Source organism: Lepidochelys olivacea (assembly GCF_965140295.1).
Source record: "Lepidochelys olivacea isolate rLepOli2 genome assembly, chromosome: 3".
NCBI classification, from domain to species: Eukaryota; Metazoa; Chordata; order Testudines; family Cheloniidae; genus Lepidochelys; species Lepidochelys olivacea.
The window spans coordinates 8,309,390-8,326,836 of record NC_140413.1 but is presented as its reverse complement, the minus strand read 5'-3'; the positions used below and the strand labels follow the sequence as shown (position 1 = coordinate 8,326,836).

Sequence of the window (17,447 nt, the reverse complement as noted above, 5' to 3'; positions counted from 1 at the left end):
TTTTTTCCCCTTTCTTAAAAATAGGAACTATGTTAGCAATTCTCCAATCATACGGTACAACTCCTGAGTTTACAGATTCATTAAAAATTCTTGCTAATAGGCTTGCAATTTTGGGTACCAATTCCTTTAATATTCTTGGATGAAGATTAAATCAGAGGGCCCAGATAGTTCCATTAAGCTGTTCGAGTTTCGCTTCTACCTCAGATATAGTAATATCTACCTCCATATCCTCATTCCCATTTGTCATGCTACCATTATCCCTAAGATCCTCTTTAGCCTTATCAAAGGCTGAGGCAAAGTATTTGTTTAGACATTGGGCCATGCCTAGATTATCCTTAACCTCCACTCCATCCTCAGTGTTTAGTGGACCCACTTCTTCTTTCCTTGTTTTCTTCTTATTTATATGGCTATAGAACCTTTTACTATTGGTTTTCATTCCCTTTGCAAGGTCCAACTCTACTTGACTTTTAGCCTGTCTCACTTTATCCCTACATGTTCTAGCCTCAATAAGGTAGCTTTCCTTGCTGATTCCTCCCTTCTTCCACTCCCTGTATGCTTTCTGCTTTTTCTTAATCACCTCTCTGAGATGCTTGCTCATCCAGCTTGGTCTACAACTCCTGCCTATGAATTTTTTCCCTTTTCTTGGGATGCAGGCTTCCGATAGCTTCTGCAGGTTTGATTTAAAGTAATCCCAGGCCTCCTCTACCTTTAGATCCATAAGTTCTTCAGTCCAATCCACTTCCCTAACTAATTTCCTTAATTTTGAAAGTCAGCCCTTTTGAAATCAAAAGCCGTAGCTGCAGATTTATTTTTGTTAATCCTTCCGTTCAGTTTGAACTGAATTAGCTCATGATCACTTGAACCAAGATTATCCCCTGCAACCATTTCTTCTATGAGGTCCTCACTACTCACTAAAACCAAATCTAAAATGGCATCCTCTCTAGTTGGTTCAGCAACTACTTGATGAAGGAATCAATCAGCTATTGCATCTAGGAAAATCTGAGCCCTATTATTATTAGTAGCACTCGTCCTCCAGTCTATATCTGGGAAGTTAAAGTCTCCCATGATCACAGTTTCCATTAGTATTTACTTTATTAAAAACAATCAGTTGTGCCAGCCTCCATCCTAGAAGTCTATTTCCTTCCCTACTCAGATGAAGTCCATCCCGAGAGAACTGTCCTCTATCCATGAATGCCTCCCAGTGGCCATACATCCCAAAGCCCTCCTTATAGCACCACTGCCGAAGCCATCTGTTGATAGCCATAATCTTGTCACACCTTTGTTGCCCTTCTCTAGGAACAGGCAGAATCCCACTAAAGATCACCTGAGCCTCAATTTCCTTAAGCGTCTTCCCCAGCCTAGCATAGTCTCCCTTAATACTTTCCAGCGAGAATCTAGCCGTATCATTTGTTCCCACATGAAGGATAATTAGGGGATTCTTTCATGCTCCCTTTCGGATCCTTTTCAACCTCAGGTCTACATACGGTATCTTAGCACCTGGAAGACAGCACACCCTTCTATTCTCTGGATCAGCTCTGGTTACAGGCCTGTCTATTCTTCTCAGTAAAGAGTCCCCGATCACATAGACCTGGCTTTTCCTGATGACGGTGCTATTCTCCAGTCTATCCCCTGTTCCCTCTGGCTGCAAGTTCTTTCCATTCCTATTCAACCCATCCTGTATCCTCCTGGGGCTCATATTTGGTGTAGTCTCCATTGACTCTTCCCCTTTTCCTATAGGACTAGCCGCTCTTCTTTTCTTCCTTGCCCTTCCACCTTCAGCGACTACCTGCTGAGCCCCTTCTTCATTTTCCAACTCTGTAAACCAGTTCTTGAGCTCTATTTCTCCTTCACTAGCCCATCTTTTCCTCTGCCTGGTTCTTTTGGTCACATGCTTCCACTGACCACTTTCCTCACACAGTCTCCCCTCAGAATTCCCCAGCCCTGCTTCCATCTGTAAGTCTGAGTTTTTCCCTTCAGATACCTCATGTCTTTGCTCCATCATCCGCTTGAACTCCTTCCTAAACTCAACCAGACTTTCCACCTGTATCTCCAAACCTCGGATCTTTTCCTCCATCAGTTCTACCAGATGGCATTTCAGCAGAGTTGTTTTAGGGGTAGACAAAACTAATATTCTGAGAGCAGGGAAACTGAGATAGCTGGGATAGTGCAGATCGTTTACTCATTATCTCATTCCCTGAGAAATTCATTCCTCAGTATACTCAGGAAACACAAGTAGCCATATATTGAAACAAATCTTGGCTCCAAACAATTTTTTTCCCTCCAAAGCATTATTTTTTTTTTTTTTTTTGCCACCAACGGGGAAGAAATTGCATCTTGCTCAGATGCTACGTTTTCAAGATCTATACCATGGAGTTTTTACTCCCAGAAATTTGGACAAAACTTTCTACCTTGGCTTCAGTAATGTTCAAAGAATCCCTTACCACAACACAATTTCTATGCACCATGTCCAATTCTGGGGCAACTGCAGACTTTCAAACCGGCAGCCTTGCAATCCATCCAAGATCGACTGTGTCGGCAATAAGGGGATGTAGTGCTGCCATCCTTAGCATGTCCCAGATGAGGTTTAAAGAAGGATTTATTTGGAGAAGGCGGCCGGTGTTTAATTTACAAGCTTAAAGTAGCAGGCAGGACCCAGCTGAACTCTGTTTGTCTCCTGCCCATGCATGCATGTCCTTCAACAGTATTTCTGAACAGAAAGGATTTAAATAGCTCCTTTCCTAGTAGCTTTCTGTAGTCCTGCATGCACAGTGGAACCAGAAAATCAAACCATTAAAAATGTGGGTTTGGTGTGCCTGTAAAACACGCACATTCTAATACTGTCTGCTGGTGAAGTCCTCAAACAAAAATTACACGACAATTGCATTTTTCAAAAAAACAAAAACAAAAACAATCACATGCACCATGTCTAATCTTTAGGTCCAAATTTCAAAGACAGAGGTATGTTACTAAGGGCTTGTCTACACTACCCGATCGATCCAGCGGGGCTCAATTTATTGTGTCTATACTGAGCACTCTCCCATTGACTCCGGTACTCCACCAGAACAAGGAGCAGAAGCAGATTCGACGGGAGAGCTGAAGACACTGCAGTAAGTAGATCTAAGTACATTGATTTCAGCTACGCTATTCATGTAGCTGAAGTTGCGTATCTTAGCTCGACCCCGTGCGGTACTGTAGATAAGCCCTAAGTATGCCCAATTGGTGTGTGCCTACACCATGGTTTCTTAAGTACAGCAACATACGCACATGTAGCTTGTTGCCTCTAACTGGATTTTCACAGCAGAGCGGATAGAAATTAATTTTAAAAAAAAATCAAAATCTGATTTAAATTGGAGTTAAATACTTTTTTCTTTTTTAAAAATAAACCTATTTAAAATTAAATATGAAATTATGACAATCTATATTAAGGCCTAAATTTATTATAATCTGTTAATCATTTAAATAAAAAATATTCAAGCAGTAAGTTTGCTGCTGAAGTTTTAAAGTAAGTCAGACACTTGGCTAAGCACCAGCAGCTGGAGTCTGTTGAAGTGCTAACCAACTTTTGAAAGCTGTAGCCTCTTTTTCAGGTGCAGAGAATATTTTCTTCATTTCAGTTTATTCACCTATTGAAGTTCAGTTCAATGACTGGTTGATTCAAAGCTGAGAAATAAATTGGGAGTTAAAGCAGGAAAATTTGTTTTCCTCTGCCAACCGATCAATAAAAACAAGTGTGAGGAAAAGATCTACTAGTTCGAAAATCTTGAGGAACATGGTGACCAGAAACATTCAGTTCACAAACTACAGGAAATACTTCCTTTGTTTAATAAATGACTTAGTTTTAAATGCAAAACATGTTTCAAAATACTTATTGCTATATATCCAGCACATTTAAGGCTGTTTTACTAAATAAAAAACCAAATTTTAAAATGCTGGTTTTGTGCATTTTAATTTAATTCCAGTTTCCATCAAAATCTACTCTGATACAAATCCCAAGTAAAAAACCAAAATAATCTAGTAAAAGAAAATGGTGAATGACACTTTTTAAACATATTAAAAAAGTAAAAGTTAGGAATCTGAATAAATGTTAAGCTACACACTTATTTAAGCAATTATACCAAAAGTGCATACTCCTAGTTACAATTTAGTACTACGTTTTGCTAACAGCCAAAAGTTGATTTTCATTCTTTAGGAAAATAACAAAATGCTAGAAATGCAAAACAATTAAAAATTGATGGTTTTCATCAAGGTTTCCTACTTGCTGATTTAAATCATGATTTAAACCTGTGATTTATATCCCTGATTTAAATCAATCCACCCTGCTGCAGAGTTAACTTGGGAGATCATTACAAAGCCACACTCACGTGTGTCCACTTAACTGCATCCACACCAGTACTGTATTCAGGTGTGTCAAACACTAGACCTTCTAGGGTCATATCCCATGGTTCTTGGTGCTGCAGCAAGCTGAGCCACTCTGATTCTTTCCCAGTGAATTGTGGAAAAACTTGTCTGTCTTTCTGTCCATCCATTGCAAAATGGATGGTTGTAGTGGTCCATTGGGCTCAGGCTTGGACGGAGGCCACTAACTTGCTGCATCAGGCAACAAAAGACAGTCAATTAGCAGTCTGCAGCTCTGGACCTCTGAGTGGGCAGAGCAGGGAGCAGGTTATTGTCTAAGCCAGGATGGGAAGGAATGGTTCCCTAGACTGTTTGCCAGAAGCTGGGAATGGGCAACGGGATGGATCACTTGATGATTACCTGTTCTGTTCATTCCCTCTGGGGCACCTGGCATTGGCCATTGTTGGAAGACAGGATACTGAGCTAGATGGACCTTTGTCTGACCCACTATGGCCGTTCTTATATGTTCTAAGCGTCCTTGCTAAGGCAGCCAGCAATCACAATCTAGGGCCCTGCAGCCTTCTGGCCGGAGCAAGCCAAAACCACAGGCCTTCAGGCCAAGGGGGAGGTTGGGGTGGGGATGGCGGGAAGGGCTAAGGGATCCATGCCTACTCTATTCCACCAGGTCCCAGCCCAGGGCCCTAATAGCGATGGACGGTTCCACCACTGGGTCAGCAAAGATTCCGTTGAAACATGCTGACTTGCTCCCTGGCAGCAAAACCAGAGTAATAGTTTCCTTGAGCTACTTCCTATGCAGTCTGGGTGCAGAACTCCGTAGTCCAAGGGTCCACCATCTCTTTGGGGTACACAGCTGGGGGCAGTCCTGGCAACTTCTCTCCACGGTTGGTCTTCTCCGGGAGCAGGGCACTGCACAGCACAGTTTCAGCTCCGGAGTTCTGCAGCAGACTGGAGACATTTGCCTCCTTCCATGGCTCCAGCCCAACTGAGCTGCAGAACCCAGCGTGGGCACAGGCAGGGCTGACCGGGCTCCGCCCACCAGGGGAGTGTAGTGGCTTGGGCCCACTACAGTGGACTATCTGCTTGAGTGTAACCAGCACTGGGATTTTAGCTTATATCCCAGGATGGGCCAGCTATCCGGGGTGTGAGACACTCAACACTTGGGTCAGAGGTTTGTGTGTGGAAGGGAGCCACATTATAGCCAACACCCAAGAAAGAGCCAAGTTCACTCCACACTGAAGACATTCCCTAACTGGCCATATGTACATGTAAAGGCCTTCCATAAGGACCAATCTTGTATTCCTTACTCAGGTAGAATGTCCATTATTTTTGACAACAAAGCCTTTTTGACCAGAACAAACATGTTTCACGAAAAAATTCATTTTGGTAAAAATTTTCAAATGTTTATGGAAAATGATTAAAATTTCATTTTTCCAGTTCAGATTTTGGTTTAAAATAAATAATCAAAAACTGATGTTTTTTTTAAAACCAAACTTCACTGATCAAAAAAAGTACAAAGTGTTCATGGGAATTTTGGAAAGAGAAGCTAATTTTTTAAAAAAAAGTATCCCAAGAAAGTTATTTAGCCTTTTATTTTGGGGGGGGGAGGGGAGGAAGGGGTGTCAGCTAAACTTCTAAAAGTCTGGATTAAAACTCTTGTGGCAGGGACTGTACTTGCCTCTGTTTTGTAGAGAACTGTGCAAAGAGTGGGCATTCAGCAAATAGATGTAAGCTGTTTTGGGCAAGCTACCAATTCTGCCCTGGACATTGCAAAACTGGTTGTCCCTATATTGGGAGGAGGCATATAGAACACATAAGTGGTCTGGCAAAAAGAGCTCCAAGAAGGAGCAGATGTCAATATAAATTGTGTTTCAAATTAACTAATGTTTTAATTAGAATGAAGGGTAAGACAAGACAGTAAACAGAATTTTACATTGCATCTAGTGCTATGTCAGGATATTAAGAGTAACAGTCTGCATGAATTACTGAAAGTCTTTATGAACCTTAAGTTTCCAAAAACCTACCTAGCAATCATCCAGACAAGCAGAAATAGTCGATGAATAACCTGAACTTTGGCCAAATAGGTAGGCACGCATTTGAGAAAGCGGTTTTAAAACAAATAAAGGGCCAGTGATATGTAACCATTTCATTCATATGTGGTGTTAAACATAGAGCTGATTATATTGTAAAGTCCTACAGTTTGTACTCACTCAGAGTGAGCCACGTTTGACAACATGGGACACCTAACTGGTTTTGAAGATGGCTGTCCTGTTGGCATGCACAGGGCCAGTGGAGTTTAGCAGAGCATGTTAATTATACAACAGCACAAGTGTGCTTGGGACTCTAAAGAGTAGAGACTACTATAAACTTGTCTACACAACAGTTGCAAGGATTAAACTCCAGTTAACCTATCAGTTCAAATCTGTGCAGCCTTCTGTGAACACTCTGAAATCACTTTAAGAACTCCTTACTTTGATTTAGCTTAAGATAACTTCTTATTGACTAAATCAAACCGTCTTCCCCTAGGAAGGTATAGCCCTGAGCACAATGAGGACGCAACGATTGGCACCTCTGATTGCGATCAAAGTACAAAGTACTATCTCCCCAGTGTTCCTAGACACTGCAAGGACCATATCCATTCCCAAAGAAATATGCTATTCAGCTAGACCAATTCAGTGCAGTTTCTTTCTGCTTGTAACAGTCTCGTCTCCTCCTCTCTGTCCCCCCACTACACATCCCACTGTCTTCTTGCCTCTCCCCTTCTCTTTGGTTATTGGTGGAGGGAGGAGAAGGGGTTCTCTCATCCCCCATCAACTGAAAAACTTTTAGATAAGAATTTGATATGGGATCAAAGTCAACACAAGGACATATTTAAACATATATATACACACACATATATATATGTTAACCACTTTCTACCTCCAAAGCACTTTGCAAACACCACTAAGAGGCAGGCAAAATATTTTGTAGATGGGGGCGCTTGATGCGGAGAGATTCAGCTACTTTACAAACTACTCTGAGTAGGGAGAAAGCCGTCTAGGCCTGACCACCATTTACACCACGGGATCTCAACCTTTTTCTTTCGGAGGCCCCCCAAACATTCCATAAAAACTCCACGGCCCACCTGTGCCACAATAACTAGTGGGTAGCAAGCAGGGCAATTGCCCAAGGCCACATGCCAGAGGGGGCACCATGAAGCAAAGTAGCTCAGGCTTCTGCTTCAGCCCCAGGTAGCGGGACTCAGGGCCTCACCCTTCAACCCCATGCAGTGGGGTTTCAGCTTTCTGCCCTGGTCCCCAGCAAGTCTAACACTGATCCTGCTTGGCGGACCCCCTGAAACCTGCTCGCAGCCTCCCCCCACAACCACGAAGCCCCGGACCCCTGGTTGAGAACCCCTAATATACACCAGTGTCATTGTATAAATAAAGTGACTTGTACAAGGTTATATAGAGTGTCGTTGTCAGAGATGGATTAGATTCCAGGACTTTCTAATTCCTGGACCTGTGACCTGACCATACTTCCCTAATCCTTGTGTAAATACTTACACAGTTTTCATAGCAGTGAGTTTAACTGGTTTTGCCATCAACATAATGTGTATGAAGTCCATTGCATTTATGAAGTCCACTTGCTTTGCTTAGGATGGAAACTCCTGCATGTGAGTTGGTAAATACAGATAAAGATACATTTAAACAAAGTAATAGATAAGCAATCATGCAATATAAGGCCATCATTACACTGAGTGAAAAAGCACGAGAGTATCCTCAGGTAATGTAATTATTATAGAGAATCACAAAAATAGTCTCAGCTTGTGTCCTGACACTAACACAAAGAGCATGGCCTTACGGAGCTCACAATTTCCACTGGTGAAAAAACTTTACAAGAGGTGAATAAACAGAAAACATACTAATGTGCCGAAACTAATGGGTTTAGTTTCAAGTGATTGGAACATATCCTTAAACTAGGCTGATGAATCTTTTCTAAGGGCTTGTCTTCGCTACCGGGGTAAGTCAACCTAAGTTACACTACTCCAGTTACATGACTAATGTAGCTGGAGTTGACGTAGCTGAGGTTGACTTACCCCAGGGTCTTCACAGCACTGAGTCGATGGGAGATGCTCTCTGATCAACTTCCCTTACTCTTCTCGGAGAGCTGAAGTAAAGTAAAGAATAAAACTGTCAGACACATAGAAAAGCATAAATTGTTACACAAAAAAGTCAACATGGTTTCTGTAACGGGAGATCACGTCTTACTAATCTATTAGAGTTCTTTGAGGGGCTCAACAAACATGTGGACAAGGGGAATCCAGTGGACATAGTGTACTTAGATTTCCAGAAAGCCTTTGATAAGGTCCCTCACCAAAGGCTCTTACGTAAATTAAGTTGTCATGGGGTAAGAGGGAAGATCCTTTCATGGATTGAGAACTGGTTAAAAGACAGGGAACAAAGGGTAGGAATAAACGGTAAATTTTCAGAATGGAGAGGGGTAACTAGTGGTGTTCCGCAAGGGTCAGTCCTAGGACCAATACTATTCAACTTATTCATAAATGATATGGAGAAAGGGGTAAACAGTGAGGTGGCAAAGTTTGCAGACGATACTAAACTGCTCAAGATAGTTAAGACCAAAGCAGACTGTGAAGAACTTCAAAAAGATCTCACAAAACTAAGTGATTGGACAACAAAATTGTAAATGAAATTTAATGTGGATAAATGTAAAGTAATGCATATTGGAAAAAATAACCCTAACTATACATACAATATGATGGGGGCTAATTTAGCTACAACTAATCAGGAGAAAGACCTTGTAGTCATCGTGGATAGTTCTCTGAATACGTCTACACAGTGTGCAGAGGCAGTCAAAAAAGCAAACGGGATGTTAGGAATCATTAAAAAAAGGGATAGAGAATAAGACGGAGAATATCTTATTGCCCTTATATAAATCCATGGTACACCCACATCTTGAATACTGCATACAGATGTGGTCCCCTCATACCAAAAGAGATATACTGGCATTTGAAAAGGTTCAGAAAAGAGCAACTAAAATGATGAGGGGTTTGGAACGGGTCCCCTATGAGGAGAGATTAAAGAGGCTAGACTTTTCAGCTTGGAAAAGAGGAGACTAAGGGGGGATATAATAGAGGTTGTCAAGGTTCCTCCCCCACTCTGAACTCTAGGGTACAGATGTGGGGACCTGCATGAAAAACCTCCTAAGCTTATCTTTACCAGCTTAGGTCAAAACTTCCCCAAGGTACAAAATATTACCCCCGTTATCCTTGGACTGGCCGCTACCACCACCAAACTAATACTGGTTACTGGGGAAGAGCTGTTTGGACGCGTCCTTCCCCCCAAAATACTTCCCAAAACCTTGCACCCCACTTCCTGGACAAGGTTTGGTAAAAAGCCTCACCAATTTGCCTAGGTGACTACAGACCCAGACCCTTGGATCTTAAGAACAATGAACAATCCTCCCAACACTTGCACTCCCCCTTTCCTGGGAAATGTTGGATAAAAAGCCTCACCAATTTGCATAGGTGACCACAGACCCAAATCCTTGGATCTGAAAATAATGAAAAAGCATTCAGTGTTTTACAAGAAGATTTTTAATAAAAAATAGAAGTAAATAGAAATAAAGAAATCCCCCCTGTAAAATCAGGATGGTAGATATCTTACAGGGTAATTAGATTCAAAAACATCGAGAACTCCTCTAGGCAAAACCTTAAGTTACAAAAAAGATACACAGACAGAAATAGTTATTCTATTCAGCACAATTCTTTTCTTAGCCATTTGAAGAAATCATAATCTAACACATACCTAGCTAGATTACTTACTAAAAGTTCTAAGACTCCATTCCTGTTCTGTCCCTGGCAAGCGCAGCATACAGACAGACACAGACCCTTTGTTTCTCTCCCTCCTCCCAGCTTTTGAAAGTATCTTGTCTCCTCATTGGTCATTTTGGTCAGGTGCCAGCGAGGTTACCTTTAGCTTCTTAACCCTTTACAGGTGAGAGGAGCTTTCCCCTGGCCAGGAGGGATTTCAAAGGGGTTTACCCTTCCCTTTATATTTATGACAGAGGTATATAAAATCATGAGTGGTGTGGAGAAAGTGAATAAGGGAAAGTTATTTACTTGTTCCAGTAATATAAGAACTAAGGGCCACCAAATGAAATTAATGGGTAGCAGGTTTAAAACAAATAAAAGGAAGTTGTTCTTCACTCAGCGCACAGTCAACCTGTGGAACTCCTTGCCTGAGAAGTTTGTGAAGGCTAGGACTATAACAGGGTTTAAAAGAGAACTGGATAAATTCATGGAGGTTAAGTCCATTAATGGCTATTAGCCAGGTTGGGTAAGAAATGGTGTCCCTAGCCTTTGTTTGTCAGAGGGTGGAGCTGGATGGCAGGAGAGAGATCACTAGATCATTACCTGTTAAGTTCACTCCCTCTGGGGCATGTCTGCAGATAGGATACTGGGCGGGATGGACCTCTGGTCTGACCCAGTATAGCCATTCTTATGTTCTTATGAGTACCGGGGTCAGCCAGAGAGTGCTCTGCCATCGATTGAGCGGGTTTTCACTAGACCCATTAAATTGATCCCTGCTGCATCGATTACACCAGCGTCAATCTCCTTGTAGTGGAGACCAATCCTAATATCTAGCAGCTTTGGGGAATGTGTCTATTTTTTTTCTTTGTGACAGAACATAACATCAAACCTCAGCATTGTTGGAACGCTCAGCGCTTTATGATAATGAAGTTCCTACCTGAAGGAACTTATGTTCCAAGGGCCAAATTATTCCCTTACACTTGTATGCACAACTCCCGCCAATTGCAAAGAGAACTGCTCACATATCTGAGGGCAGAAACTGGCCCTTCGTTGGAGAGAAAATACAGTTCAGAAGTGGAATACACAGGATGAACAAGAATTGGCAAGTACAACCTGAATCTGCTGCAGATACTTCATACTGAAACCCCAACCATGCAAAAAAAACTCAAGAGATTGGCTGGGCTATCCCCATTCCTTGTGTTGGAACATTTAGGGTTCATATTTTCAAGCTATTCTGTGCAACGATGAGGGCTAGAAATTTTTTTCAAATAAAAGTTGAGATTCTCTGTAATAACCTGAGACTCCAACAGTTGGAGTTTTGAGACCACAAATATCACGTGACTCATGACAAAATCAAAGGTACACCAGTACCTTTATTTTTTTTGTTACTGTTTAAGTTTCTTTGGGGAAGGCCAGAGGCTGGGGCCATAATCAAAAAGACTTTAAGGAAGAAATTTATCTCTAGGAGAAATTTGATCGGGGGGGTTTAGTGGGTGTTGTGCTGAGGGGCCCCATTCAGGGATCAGGGCTGTATTGTTCTAGGCACTGAACAAAATGACTGTCCCTTCTCTGGAGAGCTTACATTTCAAAGCCCTGATCATGGGACTACTATTGGTGGTAAAGTTAAGCACATGTGTAAGTGTTTGTAGGATTCAGGCCTAAGGTAGCCAGTCCTTCAATGCACAAGAAGTGGGAAATCCAGTGAATGGGGAAACACAGAAAAACATATAAAGACCAGAATGAAACATAGTTCAGAAAGCTCATAGGATTACAACAAGAGATAAGTACTGGACATCAGGAGGGCTGCTACTTCTCATAAAAGTTAGTTCAGAGATAAGGAAAGACTACAGCAGGCCAGGCCATTAAAATCAATTTATAAGAACAAGAGCCTGATTTCGCAGGATCTTGGTTCCACTCACACAAAGCAAGAGCCGAGCTCTAGTTCCTCACACAAGAATTCACACACAAGAACATGGAAGCCACAATTTTGTATCCTGCAAAGCCCAATATACAGGATAAAAACAAACCCAGATTTTTTTTTATCTTAAGTTATCCAGCAAGCTATTGATACTACAATGATAGGAAAGAAATCCTTGGAGACAGACATCAGCAATGAACCTGCAGACATGCTATTAGGGATACAGGAAGAGTGAAAAGGACCTAGTTGGAGACCAGTCCCCTCTTATCACAGGCAACACACCCATATAATCCTGTTTATAAATTTATTACGCTCCACCTTAACATCCGATAGATTTCTTGCCCCAACTAGTCCTATTGGGAGGTTGTTCCAGAGCCTCACTCCTCTGATGATTAGAAACCTGATTTCCAGCCTACATTTATTCATGGCCAGTTTATATCCATTTGTGCTTGAGCCAACATTGTCTTTAAGTTTAGACAGCTCTTCTTCCTCCGTGGGGTTTAACCCCCAGCCCCGCAATGTATTTATAAAAAGCAATCAAATCCCCTCTTAGTCTTTCTTTTGTGAGGCTAAACAAGCCACGCTCTTCTAGGGTAAGTCTACAATGCAATTAGACACCTGCGGCTGGCCCATGCCAGCTGACTTGGGCTCAAGAGGCTGTCTAACTCTGGTGCAGGCATTCAGGCTTGTGCTGAAGTCCAGGCTCTAGGACCCTGCGAGGTGGGAGGGTCCCAGAGCTTGAGATGCAGTTGGAGCCTGAATTAAGCAGCCCCTTAGCCTGGGCCTGCCGCAGGTGTCTAATTGGAGTGTAGACATACCCACAGTCTCCTCTCATAAAATAGGCCTTGACCATCCTAGTAACCCTTCTCTGCATGTGTTCCCGTTTGAATTCATCTTCCTTGAACATGGGTAACCACAACTATACAGAGTATTCCATTATTACCAGTGCCTTCAACAATGGTGTTAATGCTTCCCACTCTACTTGAAATACCTCACCAGATAAGATACATTGTAAGAACTCATGTTGTGAAGAAGAGCTATTTCTGATGGTCACTTGTTAAGATTGGGGCATATACATCTCCTTGTTAAAGTTAGTGGTTTTCCCCATGTAAGTCTATTAGTCATTTAACTTCTCTAGCCTCCCTTTCCCTGCCCTCATCAAAACGGAGGGGGGAAATGGACCATTAGAACTATTTCAGAAGCTTCTCTCCTGCTAGAATAGACATTGCTATGTTTAGACACTACTGTTCTCTCTTGTTGATAACCCTCAAAAGGAGGATGTCAATCATTTTTCTACTGAAACTGTTAAACCAAAAGTTAAAAAAACGAATCTCTCTTCCAATCTCTAGAACAGACACACAAAAAGCTACCACTTAAAGTGCAAAGGGACAATGAAACCCAAGACTTACAAAAAAGGCAGGAAGCAAGAGAACATCTAGAGGAAAACATTAACCCCTGCACTTTCATTTGTACAGGAGTCCAGCTGCACAGCTCACAGAAACTTTATTGGAAGAGGTGTGTCCTAATCCCAATATGTGAGTGCCTTATTTACAAGGACCTGCTCATGTGTTTATACAGAAACATCCTACATAAAACAAAGGTTTAGTAATATTTCCAAATCATTTGGAAGGGGTGGGAAAGATCTCCCCAAAATCAAAGACTAGCCAGAGGATATCTTGATATAGAAACCTTGAATTTCAGTGTTCAGAACCTTATGTGATTTCCATGACTTATAAAACACCCTTCTGGGGTGGAAAATAATCCCCAAATACAGATATTCACTGGGAGGGAGATACCTGGAAAGCAGCAGTGCTGACAGAAGCCCAAGGGTATTAATGGACAGAAAACTGGATAGCAGCTTACAGCATGACATGATGTTCAAAAAGAGGGTGAAAAGCCCATGTGATTCAGGGCTGCACATGCAGGGCCATTGTTTCGCAAAACTGGGAGGCAACTGCCCATTACTATGGTGCTGGTGAGAATGCACCAGAAAGACATCAATAAGTTGCACAGACAAGGTGGGTGAAGTAATATCTTTTACTGGACCAACATCTGTTGATGAGAGAGACAAGCGTTTGAGCTTACACAGAGTTCTTCTTCAGGTCTGGGAAATGTACTCAGAATGTCACGGCTAACCTATTATTGAAGCTGACTGTGGCTTCCAGGAAGTTGATGCTAGTGTGGGAGTTTTCTAGAGAGAGTTTAATGGATGGGTGGTTGAATTTGTGATGGAAATCTATGAGGGAGTTTAGGTTGATTGTCCAGAGGATGAAAATATCATTGATGTATCTCAGGTATAGCATTGGTTTTGTGGCTTTGGCTACAAAAACACTGCATACAACAAGTTGGATGAAATTTAGAGAAAAGATACAAAAGGTTATTAGGAAGCTAAAGATTCATTTAGGGCCCAATTCTGCCTTCCTTTACAGGCACGCAACTCCCATTATTGTCAGTGGGAGTTGCACTGCTAAGTGAGAGCAGAATTGTTCCCTAAATGCAGAGAGCTTAGCTAAACAATGACTCAGGAAGCATCTGATAGCCATCTGCAAGTATTTGAAAGATATAAATACACTAAGGAAGGAGAGGAATTATCCATTCAGCCCTTAGCCTGTTTGCTGTGACTGGTGCTAGTTAGTGGCACAAAAACAAGGATGAAACAAGGGTTGAAATAAGGATGTCAAAAGAAACAATTATAGTGATTTTTTGTGAGACGGACACTTATTCACTAGAACGGGACTGAGATATTCACTTGCCCTGTAGCAACAACATTCACGCCTTGCCTATTATCAAAATTACACCCATTTAAAGGTGTGATTGTAAACCAATTTAGCTGAAGAGGTACAAAACACAGCGTGGACACAATTCAATTTAAAACAGGCTTGTATCCATATAACTTAATTCAGTAAGGAATTCTTTGGGTAAGGAATCAGCTTTTCAAGTGGTCTAAAGTTAAACCATCTCAATTCTGCATACAGGCAAGGCCTCTGTGACTACAGGCCAAGGCCCATCTTGGAGCAGTGACTATGGTCTGGTCTATACTACAAAGTTAGGTCCATGTAAGTTGCCTTGCATCAACCTAGTTGTGCATGTGTCTACACTTAAATTTGTCTACCACGAATGTAAATGCCCCGTTATGGCAACACAGTAACTCCACCTCCCCAAGCAGCATTGAGCTATGATCAAAGTACTGAAGTCAACACAGCATGAGTGTAGACACTGTGTTACCTATGACAGGTTTCAGAGTAACAGCCGTGTTAGTGTTAGTAACAGCCGTGTTAGTCTGTATTCGCAAAAAGAAAAGGAGGACTTGTGGCACCTTAGAGACTAACCAATTTATTTGAGCATAAGCTTTCGTGCGCTACAGCTCACTTCATCGGATGCATACTGTGGAAACTGCAGAAGACATTATATATCTCTGTGTATATACACTTATAAGACTTATATATATCTCTGTGTATATAATGTCTTCTGCAGTTTCCACAGTATGCATCCGATGAAGTGAGCTGTAGCGCACGAAAGCTTATGCTCAGATAAATTGGTTAGTCTCTAAGGTGCCACAAGTCCTCCTTTTCTTTTTGTGTTACCTATGTCAACCCTAACAGTCCTCCAACAGTTCCACAATGCCCAACACTGACCACTCTGGTCACAATTGTGAACTCCATTATGCCAGGGTCACAGAGACTGGCGGCATCCCCCAATAATACCCCCTTAAAACTCCATATATTTTGTAAATACCTTTTCCTGATTGTACAGCTCAGCAAACGTACCTAGCAGCTCTCCACAGTTGTGTGCAACGGCCAAGCTCACCATGGTGGCTACATGCTCCAGACGCGTTCTGGCCTGGAGTAGACAGAAGATATTGGATTTCCTGGGCCTGTGGGGAGAAGAGGCTCTGCTAGGGACCAGCCACAGAAAGCTGGACATCTCTGAGCAGGTTGCATGGGGGTTGCAGAAGGGGCATAACAGGGATCAACAGCAGTGCCACAGTAAAAGTGAAGGAACTGCGGCAGGTGTACAAGAAGGCCAGGGGGTCCAACAATCAATCCAGTGCAGAGATGCAGATCTGCTGCTTTTACAAAGAGCTGCACACCGTACTTGACAGAGTCCCCCCCCCGCCACTGTGGATACCTCTGAGAAGCCCAAGACGTAGACCCATGGTGTGAACAGTGAGGAAAAGGAGGAGCTGAAGAAGGAAGAAGAGAAGGATTGGGGACATGCAACTAGGGGGATCCAGCATGCTGCAAGCCAAGACCTGTTTGAGACTCCACCGCAGTCCAGCCAGTTCCAGCAGTCAAGCACAGGCCTGTTGCAGGGGAAGGAACCTTGGGTAAGTAACTGTATTTCCCATTACATGTACTGACTTCACAGGACATAGCTACTGACATCATTAATTTGCCGGTACCAGAAAAGGTAGCAGTACAACAAAGAGATGTAGCATGGTCATCTGATTTTCATTCCCTTCTAAAGTTAGGTGTGGGGAGGAGGGGAAGCATACAGCACAGTTTGTTTATGTACACAGGGATGTTCCTTGAATCCTCCTGAGAGATCTCAAGGAAACTTTCATGTAGGTAGTCTGCAGTCCTCTCCTGAAGGTTTCTAGGGATGGCAGTCTTATTTCTTCCTCCGTGGTAGGACACTTTCCCATGCCACCTACTGATAACATGGGTAGGCACCATTGCAGTAAACAGGCTAGCAGCCTACAGGCCTGGGCGGCTACAGGACACCAGCAGCATCTGTGCTCTCAGTGCCTTTGTTCCCTCAGGAGTGAGATATCAACTAAAAATTACCACCGGCAGTGGAAAATGGCACCAGCATTTTCCCCGTACTCATAGTTTCAGGCAACTGAGCAATGCCCTCACTCCAGGTGGGCCATTCTCACGATTGCCAGTGCTGTGAGTGGTGCTGTGCACAAGCACTCTGAAACAGAAGTGTCAATAAGCATGTCTTGTTTATAACTTCGGGAATGCAAAGGAAAGGAGTTCTGACCCTTAACTCCCTCTTTCTGTTGTGATTATACTGACAATGGTACCTCTGTATTTTATCTGTAGCTGCTGTCATTGCAGCTTTGAAGGATTCCCCCTCCACAACCACAGAATGCCCAAGCCAGATATGGAGGAGAAAGAGGAGGACTTGGGATGACATGTCCTGGGTAGAGGGAGGGAGCTGCACAGTCATCTCCTTCCATCTTTGCAACCAGTGGCCTGTGCTCCCCACTGCCGTGCTGGAGCCTCCACATTTATTTGACAAACAACATTTGCAGAATTTTAAAATATTGTGTGCAGAACTTTTAATTTTTTGGCACAGAATGCCCTCAGGAGTAAGAAATGTAACAACTAAACAGGCAGGTTGCTAATGTTCTCATTG

The 17,447-nt window shown here is 42.5% G+C and overlaps 1 protein-coding gene across 11 annotated transcripts in view; it reads right to left on the bottom strand.

Annotated features, from left to right (window-relative positions):
* Nucleotides 1-17,447, bottom strand: part of HMBOX1 (homeobox containing 1) — a 142,508-nt gene that overhangs the window by 110,257 nt on the left and 14,804 nt on the right. The window contains exons 2-3 of one of the 11 annotated variants that reach the window (XM_084623911.1): nt 16,336-16,386; nt 15,851-15,957 (exon numbers count right to left, since the gene is read on the bottom strand). The exons of the other annotated variants lie outside the window; for them this stretch is intronic. The gene's annotated coding sequence lies outside the window, so the exon portion shown is untranslated. The remainder of the gene's footprint in view (nt 1-15,850; nt 15,958-16,335; nt 16,387-17,447) is intronic. 11 annotated transcript variants of the gene reach the window in all.